Raw genomic sequence first — 27898 nt, forward strand, 5'->3', positions numbered from 1 at the left:
GGCTTCAGTAAATCTGGCTGACAATTTGTCAGGTGCCTCTAAACATTTGTATTATGCCATCTGTATACAAATCTGTTTGTTGTACATGAAATGCATGTGATGGTATGACAATAAAGAATTTATGTGTGTTTTACCTTTCCAGGAGTGCTAACCAGTGGAGATTGAGAGGCTATGAGTTTCAATCAGGGTTTTGCGGTTAAAGTGCTGTCTAGTTAATTGGGTCCAGAGTTGCTGGCCACCCCAAAAATGTATCCGGGAATCAGGTCAGATTCCCAGGGACATGTAGACACATCAACCCGATCAAAATCCTCCCTTGAAAACAGTTACATGAGTCACCGCCAGGTTTCCCTGCTTCAACACAGACCAGAAAGGTAAATAGGGGGGTATAGGGATATGTGTATCCCGGATAGTCAGGGGTCCCTAGGTTAGTGGGGTTCCCCCAGTATATGCCCAGGTCTAAGGAACTCGGTATAGGTGTTCTGGGGTGCTCCAACCGTCGATACGGTTGCAAGGCTGTTTTTAGTCTAAGTCCAGATTTCAATGTATTTTGAATGCAGCCCTGAAAATGAACTTAAGCGTTATTTCATTCTACTTTGAAAAACTTTTTATTATAGGAAGGGCTAGGAGGGCTGAAAATGAATGTGCACGTCTTTTCAGTCAATCCCTGTAACAAAAGGACAAAAGAAAAATGTGAAAATATTTTTATAAACATTGTGTGTAAGGGGAAATGCTTATGCACAGTATATGAGCTGGGGACTTCCAGGTCCATGGTTCCGAGAGACCATGTGGCTACCATGCTTGCTGCCACCAAGTCTGCTCAGGTCCCAGACATGAAAGCCTCAGCGGTTGCCAAGGTGTGAAAGCCATTTGGGCACCAGAGTTATGCTCAAGTATCCACGTACTGGGATGAAAGGCGGTCCCGGATCACCATTTGCCCCAAGCCAGACTGTGGGGAGCCTAACTCAGCGGGTGGCTTCTGACTGACAAGTGGCAGAGGTGCCAATTTGACGCATGCCCGTGTTCGAATCCGAATACGTGCTTAGATAGACTGGCAACTCTCTGATTGGCTGGTAAGGATTTCTCCCACACTCGGATTGGCTGGAGTATTTCATCAATGAAGTTTAAATACTATAAGAAACCCAGCAGCCAATCCGGTGTTGAGATTCTCTAAGATTTCGAGCGCCAAGACAGCAGTGGCAAATTTGAAATCGCCAAAAGATGCTCTTGAAGAAATAGCAGTGAGCCGGCTTCAGAAATTTCAAGGCGAGAAATTTTCTAAGTCCCACTTTTCAGGGCCAAGTTCTCAGAATAGAACATAGTGGTCGCGGCTGGGATTGCAAGCCGAAAAGAGTACCAGGACGTTTGGTACTATCTCCTGGTAAAGGGATTTCGGTGTCTCCGGAGCGGATACAGCGGTGGCGTCAGGAATTTCATGCCGATTTGAGTTCCAGGACATTTCATGCTAAGTCCCGGTCAACTACAAACTTTGTTTTATAGTCTGTAGGAGCTAGGAAAGTCTATTTTTTCGCCCAGACCCCCAGTAAGTGTGTCTCTCTAGTGTATTTTTGTAATCCATTGTGTGTACTTCTGTTTCAATGGAATAAATCACAATTTGTTTTACTATTTGGTTTTGCTCAGTGATATGATCCCGGTATAACGGTGTAAATGCCTGGTCTCCCGTGACACAATCTTGGCACTATTGCACGTAAACTCCCATTAAAGTAAGTTGGGGTTTCCGTGTAATAGTGTTTGCGATTGATCACTCTCACAGTTTAATAGATAATCTCCTATATGTAAATAGTTAATATATATTTATTATTGCTGAGCAGAAAGTAATGCATATTATGTCTTAGAAGGTACAAAATAAACATTACAAATACATTAACGTAGCAAGAAAAACTTAAACCATAGGAAATCCCATATATGTAATTCACAGATATTATTGAGTACACAAGAGTGACATATGTAAAATGTATGTAATTTAACGATTGTATTTTGCATGTGTTACCTTACAAGTTATGGTGAATTCAGAATAATCTGTTTAACCAGTCTATAAGTAGCACGTCATTACTCCTTCCAAACAAACCATTCCCTCCAGACATGAAAGCAAGCTCTAACTATACATTATGTGAAAAAATGACATCTAACAAAAGAAAAACAACAATTTGTGTGCTTCAATTCAGCATCAATAGTACTTTTTGACGGAATTCCTTGTTCTTAGTTTACTCCTGTTCAGTGCGGAGAAAATTGTGAGATCACCAAATCTCAATTTCATCTTTACGAGATCAAATTGAGTAGAATTACTGTCAGTTCAAATAATTGGGCTTTTTGTGGTTGAAAAGATTCCATTTATAATGTAAACCAATGGGTAAATTAATGGATTTGAGCCCAGATAAATTGAGCAGTGATAATGGATTGTAACAATAGCTGGTATTTATTTAGTACTGAATTACCGGGGGTAGCGGAGGGGAGGACGACATTATTCCTTAAAAAAAATAGCCTAGATTGAATGTTGACAAATTGACAGATTAATAACTGATTTCAAAATACTCAACCTTGTTTGATTTGCATTCAGCATAAAATTAGTTGCATATTTCTACTGAGTTGCAATTTGAAAATGCCACAGGAGTTTTTCTGCAATCACTGTATCTCAAATAAACACTGTACACAATAAATTATTTAATATTCCTTTTGTGTGTGCATCTCTATAAAGAAGTATTTACCTTTCATAAACGTCTCAATAAGACAATATTTATGACAACTCAGACTCGAGCAGGGAACCAAAAATTGCAGATATAAATACAAATACACTTTATTTTTACTTTTAATGAGAAAGCATAAAGGAATGCATGACCTGTTGAGACCGAGGGCCCTCTTCCCTCTCCTCGAATGAAATACTGTAAATGGACAATGTATCTTTGGGGATATATTATTATATCAAAAGCCGGACGACCTTGCCATGCTCTGTCAGTGACCTTGACTCTTAAGCTCACAGCCCATGATCTCTGCTGCTGCCAATACTCAGAACCAGCAATTGTAGTATTGAAAATAGAAAAAGCCTCACAAATTGAATAGCCCCAAAGGGGCATTGCTCATGGTACTCGGGTGACTTTCTCGGGTCTGACATGCCATCTCTGCCAAGCTTTGACAAATTACACACACTTCAAAATTGCAATATTTATTATGTATTTTTTGCATATAACTGGAATGACATGTTTTTTATCTGTCAATACAAAAAGCTAAATACAGTATATTGTGAAACCATCAGGTAGGGGCTGTGCAGTAAGTGTGCTTTCCAGCTCACGGAGGGTTAAACCTCCTTAGGCTGCGGCCACGCTAGTGCTGAGCTTGCGGCGCTTGCTGAGTTTAGTTTCGGCAATTTAAATTGTCCCGACGCCGCTCACGCGGTGCCCCCAATGACCCCCACGCGCACTTTCAAAATAGACAGGACACCCAGTGCTCATGCTTGGAGAGCTGGTGACGTCACCGCTCTCAAGCATGAGCGCGGTCAGCGCCAGCGGGGCTGCAGCCTTAGAAGCAGCTAGTTCAGCTGATGCCTAATTAAGAAGGCTGAACTCCAGATTTCTCATGGAGTTTTTAATAGTCAGGAAGTGACTACACAGAGTGCTGCCATGCCAGAGACATGCCATGTGTGAGAGACACATGCTGAGAGATACAGAGTGAGAGATTGCTGTCACAGGGAGGGGCGACAGAGAAGTGCTCCCCAGCTAAAGAAGGAAGGTTGGCACAGCCCTTGATAGTGGACCTACAGGAGAGTTTCTCTAGGCTAGGAGAAGGAGTGGCTCAGTGAGTAACGACACTGACTGACACTGAGATTGCTGCAGGGGAGCCTGGTTCAATTCCCGGTGTCGGCTCTTTGTGACCTTGGGCAAGTCATATTATCTCCCTGTGACTCAGGCACCAAAAACATAGATTGTAAGCTCTACGGGGCAGGGACCTGTGCCTGCAATATGTCCCTGTAAAGCGCTGCGTACAATAAGCAGTGCTATATAAGAACATGCTATTATTAGGCTCACGTGGGGCCGAGTTCCTCTAAGAAGGAAAGGCCGCAAGACCACACTGAAGCGGGGACGTCTGCTCCAATGGACTAATATAAGCAAAACACTTTAATGTTGTGTGCAGAGACTGTGTACATTATTGCATATGCCAGGGCATGTTTTGAGCTGAGAACCAGTATAGTTGGCCAGCTATCTTTAGAAAGGGCTGCAGAAAAGTTAAGTTATTTTCAATAACGGGAATAGGTATTTTATGATTTGTTTTGACTTAAAGGGACGGTGGGCCTGTTGTATGATTTAATCCCTGTAAATAAATCCTGTATAGAGAAATACAGTGTTTCCAGCCTTCAATTGAGACTAAAAGAGACTGCAACATGGCGTGGGACTCACAATATGTACAGCTCTTTAAATACATAACTCATAATATACCATTTTATATCCAGGAGAGGACTGCCGAAAGGGGGCATGTAGGGCCTGCCAGATTCGCAGAGGTGCCTGTTGGAGCAGAGGTGCCTGCTGGAAGATGTTTGAAGAGGTGCACCATGCCTGTCACAGAGGGGGCCTGTCACATAGGTGCCTATCAGAAGAACCATACTGGAGGTTGGTGGCTGGGCCCTCTGCAGGCACCTCTGTTGGCACCCTCTAGCATGCCCCCTGTGACAGAAACCTCTGGGGCCCCCTCAATCCTCTAAGGCAGCTGTTAGGCACACTCAAACCCCCTGTGGACGGACGTTCACAGAGGTACGCAATTAGGAGGCTTTATAACGTGAAATTATAATAGGCTTTATTGTGCCTGTTCCTTTTCATCAGGAAAATTATACAAACACAGGGGGGGGGGAACAAAGCTTCCATTCACTTGGGAGTAATTCTAGTGAAAACACTATGCAAGCAATTCACATCTCCCTAGTCAAGCATTTCTCCCCAGCCCCAAACATAGCATGACAATAAGCAGATACAGAATAAGCATTCTCTTAATCATGAAAGTCTTATCTGTTTATCAGCTGTAGAGTAAGCTTCTCTGCTCTCCTGGAACCGCACTGAGCGTGCACAGAAAATCAGCATCCAGGTTTAGAAGTCTTATTTGGGCCTTGTGTCTTGAAAGCAGCTCTGCTAACTTTGGCAGAGCTCAAAACAAGTGTGTCTACAAGTTCAGCTCAGGTGTCAGCTAAAGAGTTCTCACTTCCTGTTTGAACAGACAGGCTTTTGTAAGCCATCTCAATCAGGCAGGTGGTGTTTAGTAATTCACTACCAGAAGTTAACCACCACACTGCTAGATTAAAGGCACATTACTGAACAGGGATAAGTCCCTTGTTACACCCCCTACTCTGTTTTGGCCCTCCTTGAACCCAGGTTACTACCCATACCTCAGACTCATACTTACTTCTCCTCCCTACCCCCCAGTCCATAACTCCCCCCTCTTGAGAACTACAGCTACCCACCCTCCCAGGTTTATAACTATCCCTTTCCCAGATCTATAACTACCCCCCTCCCAGGTCCATAACTGCCCCACAGGTCAATAACTCCCTCGCCCCAGGTCAATAAATACCCATCCCAGTCCATAACCACCATCCTCCTCTCCAAAGTCGATAAATGTACCCCCCAGTCCATAACTGCCCCATGCTCAATAACTGCCACCCTTTTCTAGAACTGCCCACAACCCTGGTACATTCCTGCCCCAGGTCCATAACTGGTCCTAGTGGGGTTGAGCAGCAGGAACATTGTTTTGTATGAGTATCTGCACCAGTGGGGAAAACTATTGGGACTTGTTGCAGGTAGTATCAGTTTCTTCTAGCTGATTTTGAGTTTGTGCCTGAGTTTTCTCTTTATACCCCCAGTCCATATTATCCCTCTCCCAGATCTATAACTACCCCCTCCCAGGTCCATAACTGCCCCTCAGGTCAATAACTCCCTCGCCCCAGGTCCATAAATACCCATCCAACTCCATAACCACCATCCTCCTCTCCAAAGTCGATAAATATACCCCCCAGTCCATAACTGACCCCTGCTGAATAACTGCCCCCCTTTTCTAGAACTGCCCACAACCCTGGTCCATTCCCACCCCAGGTCCATAACTATCTCCTCCCACCCAGGTCCATAACTATCCCATTTCGGACCCTTAACCCCCCCACCCCTGGAGTCCCATATCTCCTTCTTCCCCCTCAAGGCCCCCATTGTGCTGTATGGGGGGCTATTTCTTTCATTTGTCCTGGACCCCAAGATTCCTGTTCGCAGCCGTATACTAATCAATTTTCCCCCTTTGAGATCACACTATATATTATTTAAAGAATAGTTGCCTTTTCAACTTTATTTTCTTTTACGGCTGTAGAGAAGTAACTGTAATTCCCAAACATTTATCTTTATATCTTCTTTAAATATTATTTTTTTGTTACAAACAGTTTTTATTTGTTTTTGAATAACATAGAAATAGTGCGTGGGTACAGAAAAAACCAAGGGCAAGAGAAGGGGGGGGTTTACAAAAAACACCCCCAACATAATGAAAACAACAATCATAATATACTTAACAGATACAGTAATATTAACAACACTTACAATATATTTAACAAAAAATGAATATATGGTGGGGGTGGGGAGGTGGACGGGCAAGAAGTACCTGTGGTATTAACCATAATATTTATCATGATTCTTTTCTTTTTCGTGTATTTTAGTTTATAACTTTCAAACATTTAATCTGTAGCTCACACAAATGTTTAATTTATTATTTTTAGTATCTTTCAGATAGTTTAATTTTGAAATCTTGTAATGATGCTATATCGTCTGGAAAAGCATTTAACCAGGGATTCCAGATTCTTTAAAATCTCTCCATAGTATTATTCATAAATGCCGTCATTTTTTCCATTTTTAAAACATGTCGAACCTTTCCCTGAAAAACCTGAAATAATGGTATATTAGTTTGCTCCTATTGCAGTGCTATTGTACATCTAGCTGCTGTGAGCAGATGTGCAATTGATTTATTTGTAGCATACGCCACATTGGGCACCGGTTTCCCAAAAGAAATACTTCCGGGTCCATTGGTACAATTGCATCGAACACCCTAGTGATCTCTCTCTTGATTTTCCTCCAGAAGGGAACAACCTTTGGACAAGTCCAAAATATATGATATAATGTGCCTCTACAACCACAATTTCTCCAGAACAGAGCACTCGCTCCTTTATAGATATGTGCTAACCTATCTGGTGTTAAATCCCATCTCATCATAATTTGATACCTATTTTCTTTAATAATGGTGCAGATAGAAGAGCTCGCCGCCGCCTCCCAAATCTCTGTCCAATCTTCTATAGAAGTCACTGATCCTATATCTTTTTCCCATTGAGTCATATGAGTTTTTTTCATTTTTGTCTAGAGAGCACAGTCTAGAATATATTTATTTGATATCAGTCCTCTCTGATGTGTTTGTACTGTGCACTTTTCTTCAAATTTAGTTGGATGTGTATCTTCTTGTGGGAAGGATTTTGAAATAATAAAATGCCTGATTTGTGTATATCTGAAGTTGGAATATTGTATTTCTTTCTTATTTCTTCGAATGTATATATTTTCCCCAGAAACATAACATCTTTAATCCTAATTATTCCTCTTGAAATCCAAATATTATTCCTACCTGGTATATACATCCTGGGGGAAATTCCTCATTCCTCCATAAAGGGGTCAAAAGTGAGGGTGGTCCTTTCAATCCCTTTTTTTTCTTCCAGCTATCACAAATATATAGTGGAAATTTAATAACCGGGTGGTTATAAACCTCTTGACGTCAATTCTTTTTGGGGTTCCACAATAATGTGTCTATATTCTGTGCCGGGATCTAATTTGCCTCAATTTCCACCCATTTAACCACCTTTGTGGGTCTATGCCAGGCCGGCAAATGGCTTTATTGTGCTGCGACAAAATATTTGTTTAGTGCCGGCAAAGCTAGCCCACCTTCTGACCTTAATGAGCTGAGTACAGTTCTTTTTATTCTTGTTTATTTCTTTCCCCAGATAAATGTATAAATGTTACTTTGCATATCGTTTAAAATTTTGGTTGGAATAGAAATTGGAAGACAATGAAACAAACAAAGCAATTTAGGGAGGGAGTTTCAGATTTACTGATATTATTCTACCAAAACATGACATACAATATTTATTCCACTTTTCCAGATCTCTCTTGATTGTCGTAAATAGTTTTGGGTAATTTGCGTTATAAAGTTCCGGATATCTAGCAGTCAGATGCACCCCCAGATATTTGATACTATCTTTTCCCATTTAAAATTTAAATTTAGTTTCAATAATTTTAATATACCTGTCTCTAATCCTGCCAGTGCTTCTGATTTTGTGTTGTTTATTTTATCATTTAAGAATAAAATTGAATATTGAAATCTCCTAAAATAAATTAGAAAGAGATGTCAGCGGTTTAGTGAGTGTTAGTAAAATATAATCTGCATAAAGAGCTATTTTATACTCTTTAGACTGTTTTGTCAAACCTTTGATATTTTTATTAATCCAAATTTTGTTTGCTAAAGGCTCTAAACAAAGAGCAAATAATAACGGTGACAATGGACAACCTTGTCTGGTCCCATTATTCCCATATCATTCACCCATAATATATATTTTCTTTAACTGTGCATGCAATGTCTTGTATATAATGTATACCCTGTTCATTTATGTAACTGTATTTGTAACCATGTATTATTTGTCTTAACTCTGTGCCCAGGACATACTTGAAAATGAGAGGTAAATCTCAATGTATTACTTCCTGGTAAAATATTTTATAAATAAATAAATTATTTATATTAATTACACCAGAGATGATCCCGAGATGATCCCCATCTTTAACATAGCCCTTGGTTGGTTATAGAGCGCTTTAATACCATTTAGTATATTATCCTGATCCCAAATTTCTCTAAGGTTATAAACATATATGACCAGTCCACTTGGTCAAATGCTTTCTCGGCATCAAGTGAGATTAGCAGCGTAGGTGATTTTGATATATTTGCTAGATGTGTGAGTTGTATCACTCTCCTTATAGTATCAGCTGCTTGTCTCCCTAAAATAAATCCCACCTGATCTGGGTTGATTATTCTAACTAACAGTTTATTTAATCTTATTGCAATAATTTTGCTATAAATTGTAATATTGGTATTGATCAGCGAGATGGGTCTATAATTACTACAGTAATTATGAATCACAGAAATGTGTCCTCTCAACATTGAGGGGGATATTTTTTTTACCATTCAGTAAAGAGTTAAAAAGTTTTTTTCAGAAAGGGTACTAAAAGTATTTTGAATGTTTTATAGTAACTATTTGAAAGACCATTTGGGCCCGAGTTTTTGTTTTCTTAAGTCCCTTAATCACTGCCAATATCTCTTCACGTGAAATTTCTGCATTTAATAAATCTCTATCATCATCTTTCAAAGTTGGTAATTAACAAGAGTCTAAATAAGTCTAGTTGTTGTTTGGATATATCTGGGTTTTGTTTGTTTGTTTTGTTAATTATACAAAGATGAGTAGTATGCTATAAATTCCTCTTCTATTACCTTTGGGTCAAACTACGTTTCTCCATTTCTCATTTTAATGGATTTAATATTGGAGGAAATGTGAATCTTTCTCAATTTGTGAGCTAGTATTATTTATTTATTTATAAAATATTTTACCAGGAAGTAATACATTGAGAGTTACCTCTCGTTTTCAAGTATGTCCTGGGCACAGAGTTAAGACAAATAATACATGGTTACAAATACAGTAGTAGTCTGTCTGCTTTATACCCTTTTTGGTAGAACAACTGTTTGGTCCATTTTAAAGCCTTATCTGCTTTGTTAATTTGCAAAATTCTCAAATCTCCCCTTATTTTAAGCAATTTTTGATAGTTTAAATCTGTGGTTTTTTTTTAATATATATATTGTCAGCTTTTGCTAAATCTATTGAACATTTAGTCAGTTTATTCTCCCTTCGCTTCCTCTTCAAAGAAGCAATAGCAATGAACTTTCCTCTTGTACATGCTTTTTGTGCTTCCCAGATAATTGAGACAGCTTTTCCCGGTGTATCGTTAATAGAAAAAAGTCTAATAAATGTGAGTTTATTTCGTCAACCACCGCGAGGTCTCTCAGGAGAGTTGTTCAGCTTTCGTATGTTTCTCACCCTAGTAGGGTTGATATCTTTTAGTGTGCACGTTGCCAGTGTGTGATCAGACCAGGTGATTGAATTTGTCTTTGAATCTATTACTGTTGGGATTAGTGAGTGTTCTATAAAAAAATTATATATTCTTGAGAATACTAGATGTGGTGCCAAGCGAAATTTATATTCTCTCTCTTTAGGGTGTTGGATCCTCCAAATATCCCATAATGCTATATCTTGCATACATCTTGCTAAATCTGTATCTTTTGGGTCTTGTGCGTTCAGAGTCTTTTTTGGGGGGGGGGGGGTTGATTTATCTAGCTTTATATCGTATACCGCATTGAAATCTCCTGCCATAATTATTTTCCCTTCAGCAAACTTTGATAATCTAGGGAAAACTGTCTCATAAAAATCTACCTGTTTCTCATTGGGTGTGTAAATGTTAACTAGGGTTACCATTGTGATTCCAAGTTTGCCCTTGAGGAACAAAACCCGACCTTCTTTGTCGGAGTCACTTTCCACAAGAGCAAATTGTGCCGACCTTCTGACCAATATAGCCACTCCTCTTCTCTTCACATGCGCCGATGCGAAGAAACCCAAAGGGAATATATATTCTTTTCTATGCAGATTATCCCCAATACTCTTTGTTATATCGGTGTTCTTACTACCACTGACAACCTTTAGACCCTGCTTCCTATGATCACAATTATTTGTGAAACAATTACTGTATTACAAATGTTTTAACCTTGTTGGGCTTTGCATTTACACTGTATCAAAAAATAATGCAACATTTTTTAACAGTGTACAGTAACTTCAACATTTCAATAGTGTCATTAATTCAATTTACCTGCTATTGTGCATAATTATTTGCACTGAAATTTTTTTTTCCAAAGACAGACATATCTGACATTGCCGAAGACAAGAAGTCTGAGAACAAATCCATACTGGCAGCCTAATCTACGAGTTAAAATAAAATGTTGAAGCATTTGGTCTTTGTAGCCGGATTCCTAGCTGTGCAATATTTTCCCATTTTAAGAAGTCGAAATCCCTAAACCTTTGATCCACTACAAGAATAAAACCTCAACGAAAGCATTACCACTTATGTTAATATGACGGCAACTCAATTTTGTTTCAAGTGCTGATCAATGCTAAACAATCAGAAGTTCATGTATTATGTATTTCGAAAGAAAGTTGTGCTTTTTAGTGGAATGTCACAAGGTTAACCAATTGGTACACACTGATTCCCTTGGGTCCAATTCCAGCCACAATGCTTGCAATTCACTCAATAAAGTAACAATAGCAAAATAAAGCAGTGTGCAGGGCAAATAATGAACTGCTCTCATAAACCCCAACCTTCAACAGCCATTATGCTTTCCAACGTGATGCAGTAGACAATTACAGAACTTCCATTTGGCTGGCAACATCAAGCCTTGCTTTCTGTCTATTGCTTAACTCTGTCTCCGTAATTATTGATGGTGCCATTGCCACAGATTGCCTTGTTAACACAAGTGCATCAGCAATTAAAAGAGCTTGCGATGTATATTCTGTCACAGGCACGGTGGCCATATATCTATCTCAATTTATGTGATGGATCTCTCGCAAATGCACAGATGGATTTTTATGTTTTATTTGACAGTATTTTGACATTTTAGAGCAATAAATAGTTTCATTTTGATGGTAAAAGGCATGCTGTATATTATTAGAAAAATAGTTTGTAGGTATTTAATATTAGAACAAAAAAAAATCTGTTCATACATTCTTCTCTATCAATATTAGAAAATATTAACCCTTAGGCTGCCATGGGTACTTGCCACATTAGTTGCCAAGCACATTTTTACAATTGTCCTATACATTTGTTTAATCTTGATTCCTGTGAGAGACGTTCTATAGCTGTATGAAAACTATATATATTTTTTTTCCTGCACAAATTCAACTTTACATCTGTGTCTTGAATGGATTGCATATCATGGGATCAAGATGTAGTGCTTTATGGTATGTTGTCCAAAGTGTCAGTTCGGGTTTTTGGATGAAAATGTCCAGAACAGCTATGATGGAGTATATGGAATTACTCCTGATGAAGCCTATCTGTTGGCGAAACGTGTTGAGTGGGAGTCGCCAAAGCCACCAATCTCAGCAGCACATCACAGACACGTTAGCCCAGAGCTAAAGCCGTAAGTGATGTCTTGGTGAAACCGCATGTGATGGACTGAGCAAGCAGAGACGCCAGGCAAGAAAGTCAGCAGCTTGGGGGATACCCCAGACCATCAGCGCCACTGAAGAGGACAGGGGCGGTGAAGATATTAGAACACCGACGATGACGTAATTGTTGTGATCATGCTTTTAAAATTCGTACAAATTGTAAGTTCAGTTCATATATTTTATACTTATAAAGACATTTTGAAATCTGATCTACGCTATGGTACATTCTCTCTCATACTGAGGTGCATCACTTCTACCATAAGAAAGTTTGCCACAGTTTTGGAACTGCCCTTTATAACTCATCACACTGTGAGTAAGCATTCTATAGGAGCCAAGGCTTTGAACACTCACAAAAAAATATTAAGACACCTACGCAGATATTATCTTGTTTTCTTTTTGTTGACTTTCTCCTATTCTCCCTCTTGACTTTGAAAACCAACTCTACATTCCTGGCAACAGTGAAGACAGTCCCTACCAGTGGTTCTGAGCAGGGAGTTGAAACTATATATATATATATATATATATATGTATATATGAGTTATGAGTATTGCTCTGTTGTGACTTTGTGCGGCGTCTGTTGGATCCGGACGAAATAAACGCCCGTTAATTTGATCTCTGTGTCCTGTCTAGTGCTTGTCCCATGAAAGAGTCCTGGCCTCTCGTGACTGGGGGTCTTGAGACCTTAAGTTGAAAACCCCTGCCTTAAACAGATCAAATTAAAGAAACCTACAGATGAGGCCAGGCACTGTCCTCATAGCAGCAGCAAAAAAAGTAAAATGCATCACCTCAGTTGAAGGTAAAAGTCCTGTGGTTGGTCTATAAGTCTGTGTCAGATTTCCTGAGGCGTTCATTCCTGATGCCACAGATACATTCCTGTGACATAATAATAACATGTTCTTGTATAGCGCTTCTAGTTTTACATAGCGCTTTACAGAGACATTTTGCAGGCACAAGTCCGTGCCCCATGGAGCTTACAATCTATGTTTTTGGTGCCTCAGGCACAGGGAGATAAAGTGACTTGCCCAAGGTCACAAGGAGCTGACACCAGGTTCACCTTGAACCAGGTTCACCTTGAATCTCTCAGTACCAGTGGCTTTACTCACTGAGCCACTCCCTCTCCCTAGCTTTGCTTGACAGTGGGGACAGTACCTTTAGCTACATCTGCAGTTGTCATGGTTAAGATATTTGATGCAGAGATCGAAATATAGTTGTATTGCATCAACATCTCTTATGCAGTGAGCCAAAGAGAATAACAAGACAAAATGCACGTAAAAGAAAGCATTCGTGTAACCATCTGTTCTGTATTGCAGGTCCGGACATGATAAATGGGAAATGCAAGAACGCATTTACAGCTCCATTTTGCAGCCAATGGCCACCTCAAGCTGCTAGAGCAGTGTTTTTTTTAACCTATATTTGGTTAAGGATGCCTATAATTATATTGTGAATTGCTGCGGAAACCCAACACTATCTAATAGCGTGTCTGAGATCAGCTGCATTGTAAGGAACCCCAACCCTCTCTAATAGCGCGTGTGAGATCAGATGCATTGTAAGGAACCGCAACCCTCTCTAACAGCGCATCTGAGATCAGATACATTGTAAGTAACCCCAACCCCCACTAATAGCGCGTCTGAGATCGGATGCATTGTACAGTAAGGAACCCCAACCCTCTCTAATAGCGCATCTGAGATTAGGTGCATTGTAAATTCTTCTATATTTGATACACTTTTCATATTACCTGGAAATTGCAGGGAATCCTTTAGGGGTGTCCGGGGAACCCAAGTGTTCCTACTGTTGGAACCCGATGAAAAACACTGTGCTAGATTTAAAATTCACTGTTAAGTGCCAAAAATGCAGGTTATGTTAGAGAGCGTCCTGGATGTTACCATACCGATGAAAATACTACAGTAACACTGCAACTGTTGAGAGAACTGGGTCAATGAAACCTCAATACGCTGATCCTTTGTCATAGGATGAGATTGCTCACCAAACAAATTTTTCCGCAGCCACAATGTACTGCTGAAAACCTTTGTCTGTTCGCTATCATTTCAACCTCTTGTCTCTATTCACAGTGACTTTGCAATATGCAGCCAGCGTGTTCTGGTCTGGTGTCTCATCGCAATAGGCAATGTGTTGAGGAGAGAAAAACAAATGAATCCTCTTCAAAGAAGTGGCAGAAACTTCAAGAGCACTTCTATTCTTAGATCCTACATGTGCAATGTTGACTGGCCCATAATCATTTAGCATACAGTACTGTATGTACAATCTGGTTGGCAGAAGTCTAAAATCCACTTTTTGTCTTAGAGATGTACATAAAAGAAACAGTGAAAGATACGTCCTGTGACATTTATTCCAGTATTCATACATCAATGCCTGCTGCAAAAGTTACTTCATGCATCTCCATAGATTAGTATGTTGTTGAGAATTTGATTAAAATTCCTGATTACCATTTTAAATCATTTATTAAAATTACAGTAGTAGAGCATTTCACAATTTCCCACAATGCGAATAAATACATCTGTTTGCAGTAAACACATCTGGGGTTTTAGAAGAGAAAAGAAAAGGGAAATTTCAATGTGAAGAACATCTGGATTTCTCATATTGAGCTGTACAAAGAAAAGAAGAAAATTGCCTTGAAGAAATCCGGTCCTAGTGTCACTGCAAATGGCTTTTGAATTATACCTTTGTCGCTTGTCATCTATAATCAGGGCCTCTGCAGTGAAAAATGCTGCTAACACATGAAATATAAAAGAGGATATACACAAACAAAGGAAGTATTATTATTTACTTCCCAACAAATGTTAGAGTTCCATTAAGACGAAGCATAGCTTTATGAAAAAATAAACTGTGTACGATTTTATCTTGTGCTACATACTGTAATGCATGTTTACTAACTATAGACTGTAGGTCCAAATTGTAACTATAAATAGCTAATACTACTTCATAATTTGCTAGTACTTAAGAAGAAGCCTGCAGGCTTTTAAAAGGGGCAGTAGCCAGACTGGGTTGTCAAGCAATCCTACAATATTAACCATTTTAGAAATTTGTGTAAACATGATTTTACATTAAGATTTCTTTAAAAGGAGAAGAATATTGGATAATTGAACTAGCAACTATGAAGTAAGAGTAAGACATAAAGGTCAAGACTTGGGAGAAGTGGATATCACCCAATATACTGTAGGGTATCTATGTACAGTACCATGTCAACTTTGCATAATTTCATTCTAAGGCCATTATTCAATAAGGTCTGATGCGGCTGATCGAAGTGCAACTGAAGTCAATAGCAGTTTTCTGTGATGGGCCACTTTGGATCTCATTGAGTAAGAGCTTTAAAGAAGCATTTTGAATGCAAGTCTTCTAACATCAATACATCAAGATACTTTGCATTGAATAGCTTTACTTATGTCAGTTAGTGATATGGGAGATGTCCATATGACATAATGCATTATAGATAATTATTTGATAGCTGGTTAGCATTTTCAACACCAATAATCTAATATTAGAAGAAAACAGGGTTTCATACATTATGCTTGAACGGTGTTACTTTGCCAGGCTTACCAGCTCATTAATATGTCTTCTTATGCAAATGCTTTTAATGAAGGCAGTGCACGATGGGATTCTGATACTGGAATAATTTATATTTACGTTACTAGTTATTTATACAACCGAGAAAGTTTGAAGGTGCATAACTTGTAATATCGAGCGTGGTTTGTTTATAATTAATATGAATATCCCCAAACACTTGAAGGAGGAAGGTCTTTAACCTTATGTCAAATCAATAGCCCCAATGTGAAGGTAATTACAGATACTAGTGTTACAATTAGTCAGCACTCCCCACATACAGTTCTCAAGAGCAAACAAGAGGCCAAGTTTTTAAGATGTCTCTAATTAATGCTAAGTTTAACCAATTAACCTGGAACTAATTATCATCAACTTGCTTCGTTATGTGCTGCCCTGAAACCCTGGTCTACTAGTCGCGCCAGCGGATGGTGCATGGAGATTTTTAACATCTGTAATGCAGATTTATGACCAATAGCTAAATTGTACATTTCTGTGACTCATATAGTTGTGTGTGTGGTGTTCGCACAGCTCTCCTAACATGAATGTAATCACGGGGTGTTTTCCGACATGTGATAGATGCAGCTAATGTAGTATAACATGGAGTAAGTGTCATTAAAAATAAATTAAGTATGGAACAATCGAGTCAAGAACACCAAAAATTGGACAGACTTCAATGGGTAGCAAAAAAGATCATTTTAATGACTTAAACAAGTCATAATCACATCAAACGTTTCGGTGCATACAAGAACCTTCATCAGGGATACACTAAAGTGACAAACAACATAGATAAATAGTGTTCAATTATTGAAGTCTCTCTCTATTTTAGGTGTGTCTGTCCCATTTTTCCATGATTACCATGTCTTGACCACATTATTTGTCATAGCACCTACTTTTGAAACTCCCGTATTGCATTAGACCCTGGTAGCGACATCCCAAGTGGCTGGACCTGATTCTCTATTTTTTTTTTTTATAGTACTCCAAATTGATTAATTACAAATATGTTACTATAAATGTGACCAAAAATACAGATTGTGGAGGCAATTTTACAAAATAATTGGTTCTAGAATAGAGGACAAAGGAGATAGGTGGCTAAGATACTGCCCGCATGGAAGGCCTTTTACAGGAAATGTTAAGGGCCTGTAATATGAAAAGGGTAGGTTACAGTTAATAGTTATCTGTAGTGAAGTAATGGTCTGTAATATCAGTAACCTATGAAATAAACAGGGATAAGGGAATTCTGGAAAAACACAGTCAAAAAGGATTGCCATTTCCATGAGGCATCAAAATGAAGTCAAGAGGTAAGAGAATTAGATTGACAAGTGTTAAAACAAAGAGATGTACAGTATGCACGAGCAATATAGGTAAGACAATGGGCTAAGAAATGTGTCATTTCCCAAATAAGTGATTATCTAAATCAGGGGTGGCCAACTCCAGTCCTCAAGGTCCACCAACAGGCCAGGTATTAGGGTATTCCTGCTTAAGCACAACAACTGAGACACTGATTGAGCCAACTGTGCTGAAGCAGGGATATCCTTAAAACCTGACCTGTTGGTGGCCCATGACTGGAGTTGGCCACCCCTAATCTTAATTATACAGCTGATATGCTCAGTTAGTGCAATGAATCCATGGGAATTTTGATCTATATAAATATATTTGACTGTAGGTTGAAGAATGCTGGTTAGGTTTGTTGTATTTTGGGAGTGTGAATATGGGGCGTACCCTTTATCATTTGAGGCAGTAATTCCAAATCATCTTCAGCAGGCGATGCATTTTGCTGTGCCAGGTTTTTGCCAAATTGTTTATCATCAAACCATATGAGTACAATGAGATTTTCATACAGAAAGATTATATTTCTTTCAGACTACCTTTCCTTCATGGATCACTGCCATTTAAACGTTCTGCGGTTTCAAAGAAAAATCAAGCATGTGTGAGAAAAAGTACAATTCCCAAGTGGGAAATAAACCCATCACTCAATTTCTGTTTTTTCTACCTATAAACCAAAGACTTCTGTAGGAACCCTATTTAGTAGGGTTTTTTTTTCAATCTACTTCTCTTAGAGAAAATGGTCCTAAAGCAATGCAATGGTTAGTGGGCATACAGTATTTGTGCTTTTAGCAGTACAATTAAACAGAACAGAGATACATAAAGGCCATGTATTTTCATTGAGCTTGGAAACTGATATAATTGTGATGTGTTTAAAGCTTACATTTGGTAAATGAGGATTCATTTACAGATCACATTTCTAAACTGCTCTTGGCTGCAAAGAAAGCCACAAATACTCAATACAAATATGCAATATACATTCCATCTGTTATCCAGTATACTGACGCTTTCATTTTAATGATAACATTAAACTTCAAATAATTAAACTTCTGCTTATCTCCTAATATCTTTAATCTTTTTTTTTCTGTCTGCAGTCAATTTCATTATTCAAAAAACAAAATGACCTTCTAATGGATTGATACAAATCTTATGTATGAGTGACTAGAGAAAGAAATGCCTGATTACATTGCATTCCATATACAGTACTGTATATCATTAGAAATGTTTGCGCAACAGTAAAACCAAGAATATTTTGTTCAGCTTCTTATGTTTTGACAGTTTTAAAAAAAATGTCATATTTCAAACGGCACTCTCAATAATGCCACAAATAACATATTTTAACATAAATAAAGTAAGAACCCGTTTAAATGGCATCTGTATAATTTTTACCTCCAAAATGATTTAACGTACTCTGCTGCCGACAAAAAGACTTTGTGTAGCCTTTTGACAGATGTAATAGAATTTGATCAATATTATTTGCCCGATTACTATGATTTAATGGTACTTTAAAAGGTCTTGATAGCTGTTCATTATATTATCCAACTTGAACATTTGTTGGTTGTTTCTGCAGCTCACATTTATACAAAACTTGTAATACAATGGAGCTTTAAAAGAATAGATTCACTCATTGTTGAGTTTTCTTTGAAACAAGTATTGGAAACCTGTCGCTACCTATTGGGCTAAACAGGTAAAGGCAAAATACATATTAGGTGGAAATTATATCTTAATTGGTATATGATGTAAGAAAACAGGCAAGATTTCCATTCTACTTGGATTTCTTTTTCTGGATTCATAATAATAATAACTTTGTAAAACTAGCAGCGCTATACAAGAACATGCTATTATTATTATTATTATTATTATTATTATTATTATTAACTTTATTTCATATCGCACTTTTCTCCCAATGGGACACAAAGCGCTTCTCAATGAGAGCATAGCGTACAGTACACAGCACATAGGATTGTTACAGACACAGTCCCTGCCCAGATGATCTTACAATCTATTTTTTTGGTGCCTGAGGCACAGGGAGATAAAGTGAGTTGCCCAAGGTCACAAGGAGCCAACACTGGGAATTGAAACAGGTTCCGCTTGTTCACACTCATTGTTTATAGATTCTGTGTTTTTACTCACTGAGCTGCTCCTCCCTATGGCTGTGATTATAGTGGCGTGGAGCGTACAAAATACAGCAGCTATATCGGGCCGGCCAGAGCGCACCACACCGCGTGAGCGATGAAGAGCAACTGCACGGCAGAATTTCGAAGAGACAAGCTATTTTTGTCTTTTCTCACGACGGCCGCCTCACGGTTGCGTCACGTGAGTGGTTCAGCCAATAAGGCTGAGCCAGCCTCGTGACATCACGGCCACGCCTCCCCATCGCCTCTCTATTGCCTCGGATCACAGTGCAGGGATTGCTCGAGCGACAGGCGCACGCACCACCATGTTCTCATTGCACACGCCTCTGCTATAATCGAGGCCTAATTATGATGCCATATGCTTTATATCCTGTTTGCTTTGGCATTTCTATGTTGCTGGGTTCTTCTCCTACCATAGAGTTGTAGACCTGTTTGCAGTCTTTAAGACTTTGCATGGATAGTACCAATATTCCAAAGAAAGGCTCAGCAACTGAACTATCCCAATAATTTATTGTAGGGTTACCAAAATTCCCACCACAAATGAACAAGTTTCCCATTGTTTTGGTTTGACTTAGCCCCCTTTACCTGGTTAAGCCTCATGGATATACCGTAATTGCATTGTAAATTGATGATATTGTGCCGAAAGGAATTCTTGTTTTAAGAACTCTCGATGTACCTTACTGCCGGACCACTTATTCACCTGTTTCATTTTTATCCCCCACTAAAGAAATGCATCATTCTATTCTAAGCAAGCGACAAAAAAGTGAGCTAGGCAGATAATCTGAGAAATGTGCAGAGTCAGCGGCAATATAAGCACTGATGTACAGCACTATTAAGCAGAAAGGAAATGCAATACCAGACCGTTCCTCAACTTCTTTATATAACTGCTCTCATTCTGCCAGAATGGCAGAGTCATTAGCACACCTAAATTAGGTTGAATGGATACATACCACCTAATATCATATCATGAGCGCGGTGAATAAAGTATGCAAAAGGAGGAGAATACGCTTCCATTAATAGACTGGAATCAAAGACATTGGAACTGTAATTGTGCAGGCTTGTAAATATTGTATTGGATGTTATAAAGCCTTACACAGCGCTTGCAATGTTCCACACTGCATTTATTCATGTCAAACGCAATGTCAAAATATTTTGGTATTTCAATCCAAATCTATAATTCAGAGGACAGGAAGGGCAATTAAGTTAAATTAACACACTTCTGATCATGCCATTTCTTTGGCCATTATATTATCTATTATTAATGTATATGGGGGAGTTACAATGAAGATTCGGAAGGTAAAAATCTTAATTTTTGCAAACTATAGTAATGTGGCTTTCAACATTTCTGTGTTACTCCTTAAATAATATTGTCTGTGTAAGGCAGTACCATCAATTTAACCCAGGAGTACTCAATGTGACTTGAATATCTCCGTTCTTGCCATCTGGTCCTGTCTTCTTCATTTTGTGACTTTTCACTAAATGTGACCAGTAAATACTACTTACCCCCCCATCCTCCTGTGTCACCCCCCTTGTCCTCCCTGTGCTCTTATTTTTATGAGTATTTATATACATCTCTCACTATTCCCTGCTTCCCATCTGCCTTTTTATCACCTTTTTGCTTATCTGATTATGGGGCGATGGTATAAATACAGATACCGGTAGCTGTAGTGCCTGAACCATCAGGAACAGCTATGCAGCTCCCCCTGATGTGTGATGTGGCCATGTATCTCATATGCCTATTATCACTAAAAAGAGAAGTTAGAGAACCAGTGTCTATGAATAGTAAGGAAAATAAAGTTATGCTTGCACAGATGTGCTGTAGTGCTAATTCTTAACCTGCCTACATTATTTGTTAAATAAATGAACAGTTCACACATTTTCCCCTTATTTTTAAAATACCATACTCCAGGGGTGGCCAACTGCTGTCCTCAAGGGCCACCACCAGGTTAGGCTATCCCTGCTTCAGCACAGGTGGCTCAATCAGTGTCTTCAACTTAGCCACTGATTGAGCCACCTGTGCAGGGATATCCTGAAAACCTAACCTGTTGGTGTCCCTTGAGGACTGGAGTTGGCCGCCCCTGCCATGCTCGATAATTGACATGCCGGTGTGTGTTCTGATTCCACGTTTAGCATTCTGCCTCTTACATCTCTTGATATGTTTATGTGAAAAGGTGATTGCGTTAAAATATTCTATCGCCACAAAATGACATTGGGAATACAGAGGTTATCGGCATGTTTGCCCTCATCACTTTCTTTTCCATATTGTATGTACTTCTCCCAACTAAAGATGAGCAAAAATGTTCCAAAATGCACTCGCCCCATTGTTTGCTTTGTTATTTTACCAAAATCGATTCCAGGCGAACCAGTTTGCAGAAGTTTTAAGGGTTAAAGGTTTCTGTGAAACTCCACATTTCCGTCATCGGTTTTGCAAACGAATCGCAGCTCAGTTCCAAACGCGCACATGATCCGCCAATCATGTCTCCTCTCCAGCAAAACCTATATTTCATGCTCTGGGTGGGAGTTATCATTTATTGAAATGCTTAATAGTTTAGTCTGTGCAGTGATTAGAGACGGGCGAATTTCCCACCCAAAATCCGCTTTGCGGTGTAAAATCCGCAAACGGATTTGGTCAGTTTTAATCCATGAGGATTCATTAAAAAAACGCCATTGAATACAACCCGTGGACAGATTTGTAGAATCCAATCCGACAATTCAGTAATCCGTTGGCGGATTCTTAGGAATCCACGGGTTGCGGAATCCGCGCAGTGCATTGGTAATAATAATAATAAAATCCACAAAACGCGAATCGCCCTTTTTGAGATTGATCCGCTACAATCCGCGGACCAAAGGAACCGTCCGATACGACGGTGATCCAAAATCGCCCCAAAAAATTACCCATCTCTAGCTGTGTCTCGGCTCTGATAGATTTGTGACTTTTGTCATGGGAAAAAAAAGGACCAGTTTCATATTGTTCTCAAACTCGGGATAAACCTTTGCACATCTCTACTCTCATTCGAAGCACGTCTGCCTCATTTTTGTCATTAGATACCCAACAGAAATGTGTCTTTAAATATAAATATATATATATATTTAAATATATATATATGAGTACAGTATATATACAGATATATATATATATATATATATATATATATATATATATATATATATATATATATATCTGTTTCATTTTCTACTTCAGATTGTTTTGTGGTTTGGAAAGTATTACAGAATACATTTTTTTACACAAGTTTTTTTTTTTTTCATAAAAAAAAAAAAATCCATTATCTTCTCAGATGTAGGCCAGAAAACTGATTAATCAAGGTTTGTACAAAATTCAGTACAATACGAATAGAATTGACTCCACTTTTTCCTGCACAGTAAGATTTAAAATTCAACCTTCAAAGGAGCAATCAAAGCAGTTTTTTTTATTTTCTTATTTGTTTTACATGGGATTGAAGCAGGGGGTCTTCGGAACTGAACCCCACTAATTTCAGCACCGGGAACCCCCTGATTCCTGAGATACTCACCTCCAAAGGGGGTACCGGTAGCTTGGCTTCCTATTGGCCCGTAGGGCGCGAGAGATTGGAAACTCCGCCATTACGTGAACCCTACTAGCTGAGCAGAGCAGCTACTTTCACCCCCTATGGGGATAAGTATCTCCGGAAACAGGGGGTCCTTAGAGCTGGGGTCCTCTAAGCATTGAAACATATTTTAATATATAACTTTTCCCCCCACAAATTATACATTTGCTTTGCAAACCAACTGTGTTTCTCTGAGGTGATTTCAGCATTGATATCATTCAGTAAACAGAAATTGAGAAAGAAATAGCCAGCTGTTCAAGTGTCAGTTGTAACTCATTTAGTTGTAAATACCTAGTTAGCTAGGAAGGACAGTTTGCAGCCAAAACCGGCTCGAGAATAAATATCTCATGCAGAGGGAATAAAGAAATAGTAATTTGAGGATTTGGAAGATTTGATAAGGGGGCATTTAAGCTGTAAAGTGTTACATTACTGCAATTTTCGTCTTCCTGTGTAATGAAAATTCCATCTTTTGTCATGCTCATTATGTTGCGCTTATTTCAGATTGAGTCTGTTACCTACTGGAAGCATCATAGAAAGATTAAAATTAAAATGAACCGGAGCTGCTGCCCAGCTGAAAAGACATTAGAGAAGCAGCATTGGGTCTAATTACAAAAGCAACCAAAACCCGCTCATTGTGTAAGTTTCTGTTGGATGCCATCTACCCCACATTTAATTATAAACACCTTTCAGTGGATATCATCAGTTGCTGTAGCGCATTAAACAAGTAGTGGCTTGAATGCAAGAATCAAAGCATTTTGGGAAACCTTTTTTTTTTAATCTTATGCAATTGTTAAGCATGTTGAGCCTGACAAATCTCCGGCCAATGTGTTTGCCTGGGATTATTTTTGCTTTTGAAAGCTCACACTTAGCATTTGTGCAACAAACACTTTTTGCTGATCCATCAATTTTCATATAAATCAAGCAGGACGTTTGTCTATAACAGGGGTGGGCAACTCCAGTCCTCAAGGGCCACCAACAAGTCAGGTTTTAAGGACATTCCTGCTTCAGCACAGGTGGCTCAATCAGTCTCCTCTTCACCACAGGTGGCTCAATCAGTCCCAGCTTCAGCACAGGTGGCTCAATCAGTCTCCTCTTCACCACAGGTTGCTCAATCAGTCCCAGCTTCAGCACAGGTGGCTTAATCAGTCCCAGCTTCAGCACAGGTGGCTCAATCAGTCCCAGCTTCAGCACAGGTGGCTCAATCTGTTCCAGCTTCAGCACAGGTGGCTCAATCAGTCCCAGCTTCAGCACAGGTGGCTCAATCAGTCCCAGCTTCAGCACAGGTGGCTCAATCAGAACAATTGAGCCACCTGTGCTGAAGCTGAGACTGATTGAAACACCTGTGATGAAGCAGGGATATCCTTAAAACCTAAGCTGTTGGTGGCCCTTGAGGACTGGAGTTGTCCACCCCGGTCTATAATCTTCAGTGTTTCCTTATACGGGCATACATGGCATGGATTGAACCTGTTCACTTCTTTCTTGCTAGCAGGAGCATGCATAGAGTTCAGTTAAATTACCAGGAGCATTGCTTTAATCAATACACAGGTAGATGCTATTGGAAACCATTGCCTTCAAGTGCAAGACTGAACTGTGATCCTAAATTCTGGCAAGCCATCTCACTGGTGTAATTTGATAGCATGGCATGTCTAGACACTCAAAGCAGTACGTAGCGATTCACTTAAGACACTCAATAGTTCTTCATTAAAACATCATTGCTAACTCTGTTTCCTATTTTAAGTGTGTAGTTAAGTTGAACTCTTCTCTTCCATTTGTGATCTACATGCTGACACAGCGCCTCTGTTTTCTGTACAAGGAGATCTGAGATACTGTAGCAATGCTTCTAGCAGGAAGGATACTAGGATAAAAATGCATGGCTTTAAAAGCTATTATTTATAACAAAGTATTGTAAGAAGGGTTCAATGTAATGCTTGAAACTGCGTTCTAGAAAATAAATTATCCACCTATTCAATTTTAACTTATCTTGCACTTTTAAGTTATCTCTTGTGAAAGATCATAATATCAAATTAGCTATACAAATGGTGCTGGCTTCTACTGAATTTTTGAAGCTTCTTCAGTATCTTCCTTGATATAATTTAACGAGGTGTGCTTTTTTAAATATTTTTATTATTATTATGTCATGTGCAGTGTCAAATTACACATGTAAAGAGCTCATTTTTATATTCTGAGAAAGCACCGACAGAGTTCAACTACCTAAGAAACTACAAAGAATGTGATTCATTCTTGGGCGGCATATTAACAATGGCCAATATTTTGTTCCCCATTCCAGTCACTAGGTGCCTTAGGCTTGGCAACTCAATGAGTTCTTATGCAAAAACTATGTTTCAGGTATTCAAATCCGACTACGGATTCTTACAAATCCGACCGGATTGGATCCAATGTCGGATTCTGAGGTAAGATCCACTCTGATTTTTTTTAGTACACAATCTGCAGGCAGATTTTGGTATGCGCATCTGATTTAGTCTAGAAAACCCCCCTGGGAAATTCCGTGGATTGGATTGAGACGGTGCGCCCCTCTCTGCTGCTGAGCGTAAATTCTTTTGTTGTAAATGGACAACAGTCTGGGAAAACTTTGTTCTAGCAAATTCCTCTGAAATAATGACGGACCAAATTTGAAGTAGGTGACAAATTATCTCCAGTAATAGTTAAGACGTTATGGGAAACATCAGAAGATTAATACTGTGGAAGTTTGCATTTTTAATTTAAACTAACCTACTGTATGCTCCTGCAGATACTGTAGTTGAACTTTCCGGAAACTTTTGAAAACTAACTGATGTTGTTTTTCTACCCCCAATTCACTGATGAATAAATACACGGACATGAGATCTTGGTACATTAGATATACAGTAAATAAAAATATCACTTGTGAACACATTCACATGTCTCTGACAGGTCTGCAACCTGCTTTCCACTAATGTCTCTTAGCATACAATGCTTCCACTGCAGCTAGGGATTCTGGGAAATGACATGCAAATGAGTACAAAGCCAGTAAACCTACTCACAGACAGCTGTTTTGACCTTTTGGGTCTCTTGAGGGTGAGGCTGGAATTGCCATGTGAAGTTGAAAAAGGTTTCAACTACATCTTAGATGAGTTATGCCGGGTAAAAAAATGACAAAAACCTTCCACCATACAGTGTACTGTACAGCAAATACAAATATCACTTGTGAGCACATCTAGCATACAGTGTAGATATACACCGTGTAGATATACACATAGAGTACGTGTGTGATACGTATTAAAGGAAAAGTAAATTTTTATCTAATATCTGTAAGCGTCAAGGTATTTTTCACATCTGACATGGCAGCATCAACTTGTTATTTGGGTGATGGGTTACGAAAGAGTTACGTACTATACACATTATTATAGGATGTATGAAAAAATGCTTCTAATTATGTTTTCTTAAGGTCGAAAATCTTTGTCATGTCTAAGTTGACAGAAACTGTAACATTGATTTTTCTCATATAGCACAGAGTTTTACAAAGTCAATAGCTATTTTTTTCTTTTATTTAGGGCACTTTTGTTGTAATAACGTGTCCTCTGTAGTCAGTACAGATCAAAGGGATTATTTACTAATGTATTCTAACTGCAAAAATGGGCAAAACTGGTGCAAAGCAGGTGCACCTGATTTATCAAATGAGAAACTCCACTTGGTTTCAATAGGATTCATTTTATTTGATAAATATATTGCTTATTTTTCCTTGTTTTTTGCCCATCTTTGAGTAAATAATCCCCCAATAGTGTAAATCAAATATTATAAATGAACAGTGCCCAGAAACGTCAAAATATCTGAAACAGGAATGCCCAACTTTTCAGGGCTTATGCGTTAAGTAAATGATCTGTGCAACAGGATTATATCAACCACAATTTTTATTATATACTGTAACACTGATTTTACTTTAGTTCAGATAGGATCTAGAGAAAATAATCAAGATTCAATATCACCCATTTCATGTAAAACAGATTAGATTTGGTACACTATGTACAGTAATGTCACAGAATATACTGTACCAAACTGCACACTTTGATATTTTTGACAATGGACCATCATTTTCTACTAGTCAGTATCTAATTTAATACTGACTAACCTTAAAACTCGCCTCAAAAATCAGACATCCCAACAGCCTGCACTCATGGCTACTGTCCCACACTCAGTCACTCCTACCACCCATTGTGACCAAGCACTACCACTTACAGCACTTATTCCCTCATCCGCTGTCTCTTTAAGTTTCCCATCATACCACTTTGATTGTAAGCTGTTCGGGGAATTTCCTTTCCTATTGTCTGATTTTGCTGCGCTTATTGTCTTATTATTATTCCCTGTACTGTATACTTTATGAAGCGCTGAGTACACTTTTGGCGCTACAGTATATAAATAAAGACATACATACATACGTACATACGTACATACATACTAGGCTGGTAGAGCTTTGGAGCCAATAAATGTTAGTAAATACAAAGTCACTCTGTGACAAAGAGGGAAAAGTTGGTACCTTTTTTCACCCCCTATAACTTTTTTAATGTCTGGTTAAACCCACTTACCAGCAACTAACCTCCCACTGATCAGGTCAAAAGGTCAAAACAGCTGTCTGTGAGTAGGGTTACTGACTCTGCACTTCTGTGACTCAGGCTGTACTGACAAGCTGTATAATATAGCAAGCATAAGCTTATAGGGCCCCATGTTAAAATGGATAAGAAGTAAAGAGTCACTCACTGTGAGTGCTCATTTACATGTCATTACCCAGAATCCCTGGCTGCAGTGGAAGCACTGTATGCTAAGCGATAATGGGGAAAGATAGGGCTGCAGACCTGTCTGAGACATGGGAATATACCACAAGTGATATTTTTATTTGCTGTACTTTTTTATATGGAATGCAGATTTCAAATTCCCAAAACCGCCTGATCTCTATTTTATGGTGTAGACATGAGATGATGTTGCTGCTAATCTAGATATATGTAGCCGTA

The 27898-nt window shown here is 38.8% G+C and overlaps 1 protein-coding gene across 1 annotated transcript in view; it reads right to left on the bottom strand.

The window, feature by feature from the left end:
* Positions 1–27898, bottom strand: part of LOC142467315 (protocadherin-11 X-linked-like) — a 1193920-nt gene that overhangs the window by 798337 nt on the left and 367685 nt on the right. The window lies entirely within an intron of this gene.

This window comes from Ascaphus truei, chromosome 16, assembly GCF_040206685.1.
Source record: "Ascaphus truei isolate aAscTru1 chromosome 16, aAscTru1.hap1, whole genome shotgun sequence".
NCBI lineage: Eukaryota > Metazoa > Chordata > Amphibia > Anura > Ascaphidae > Ascaphus > Ascaphus truei.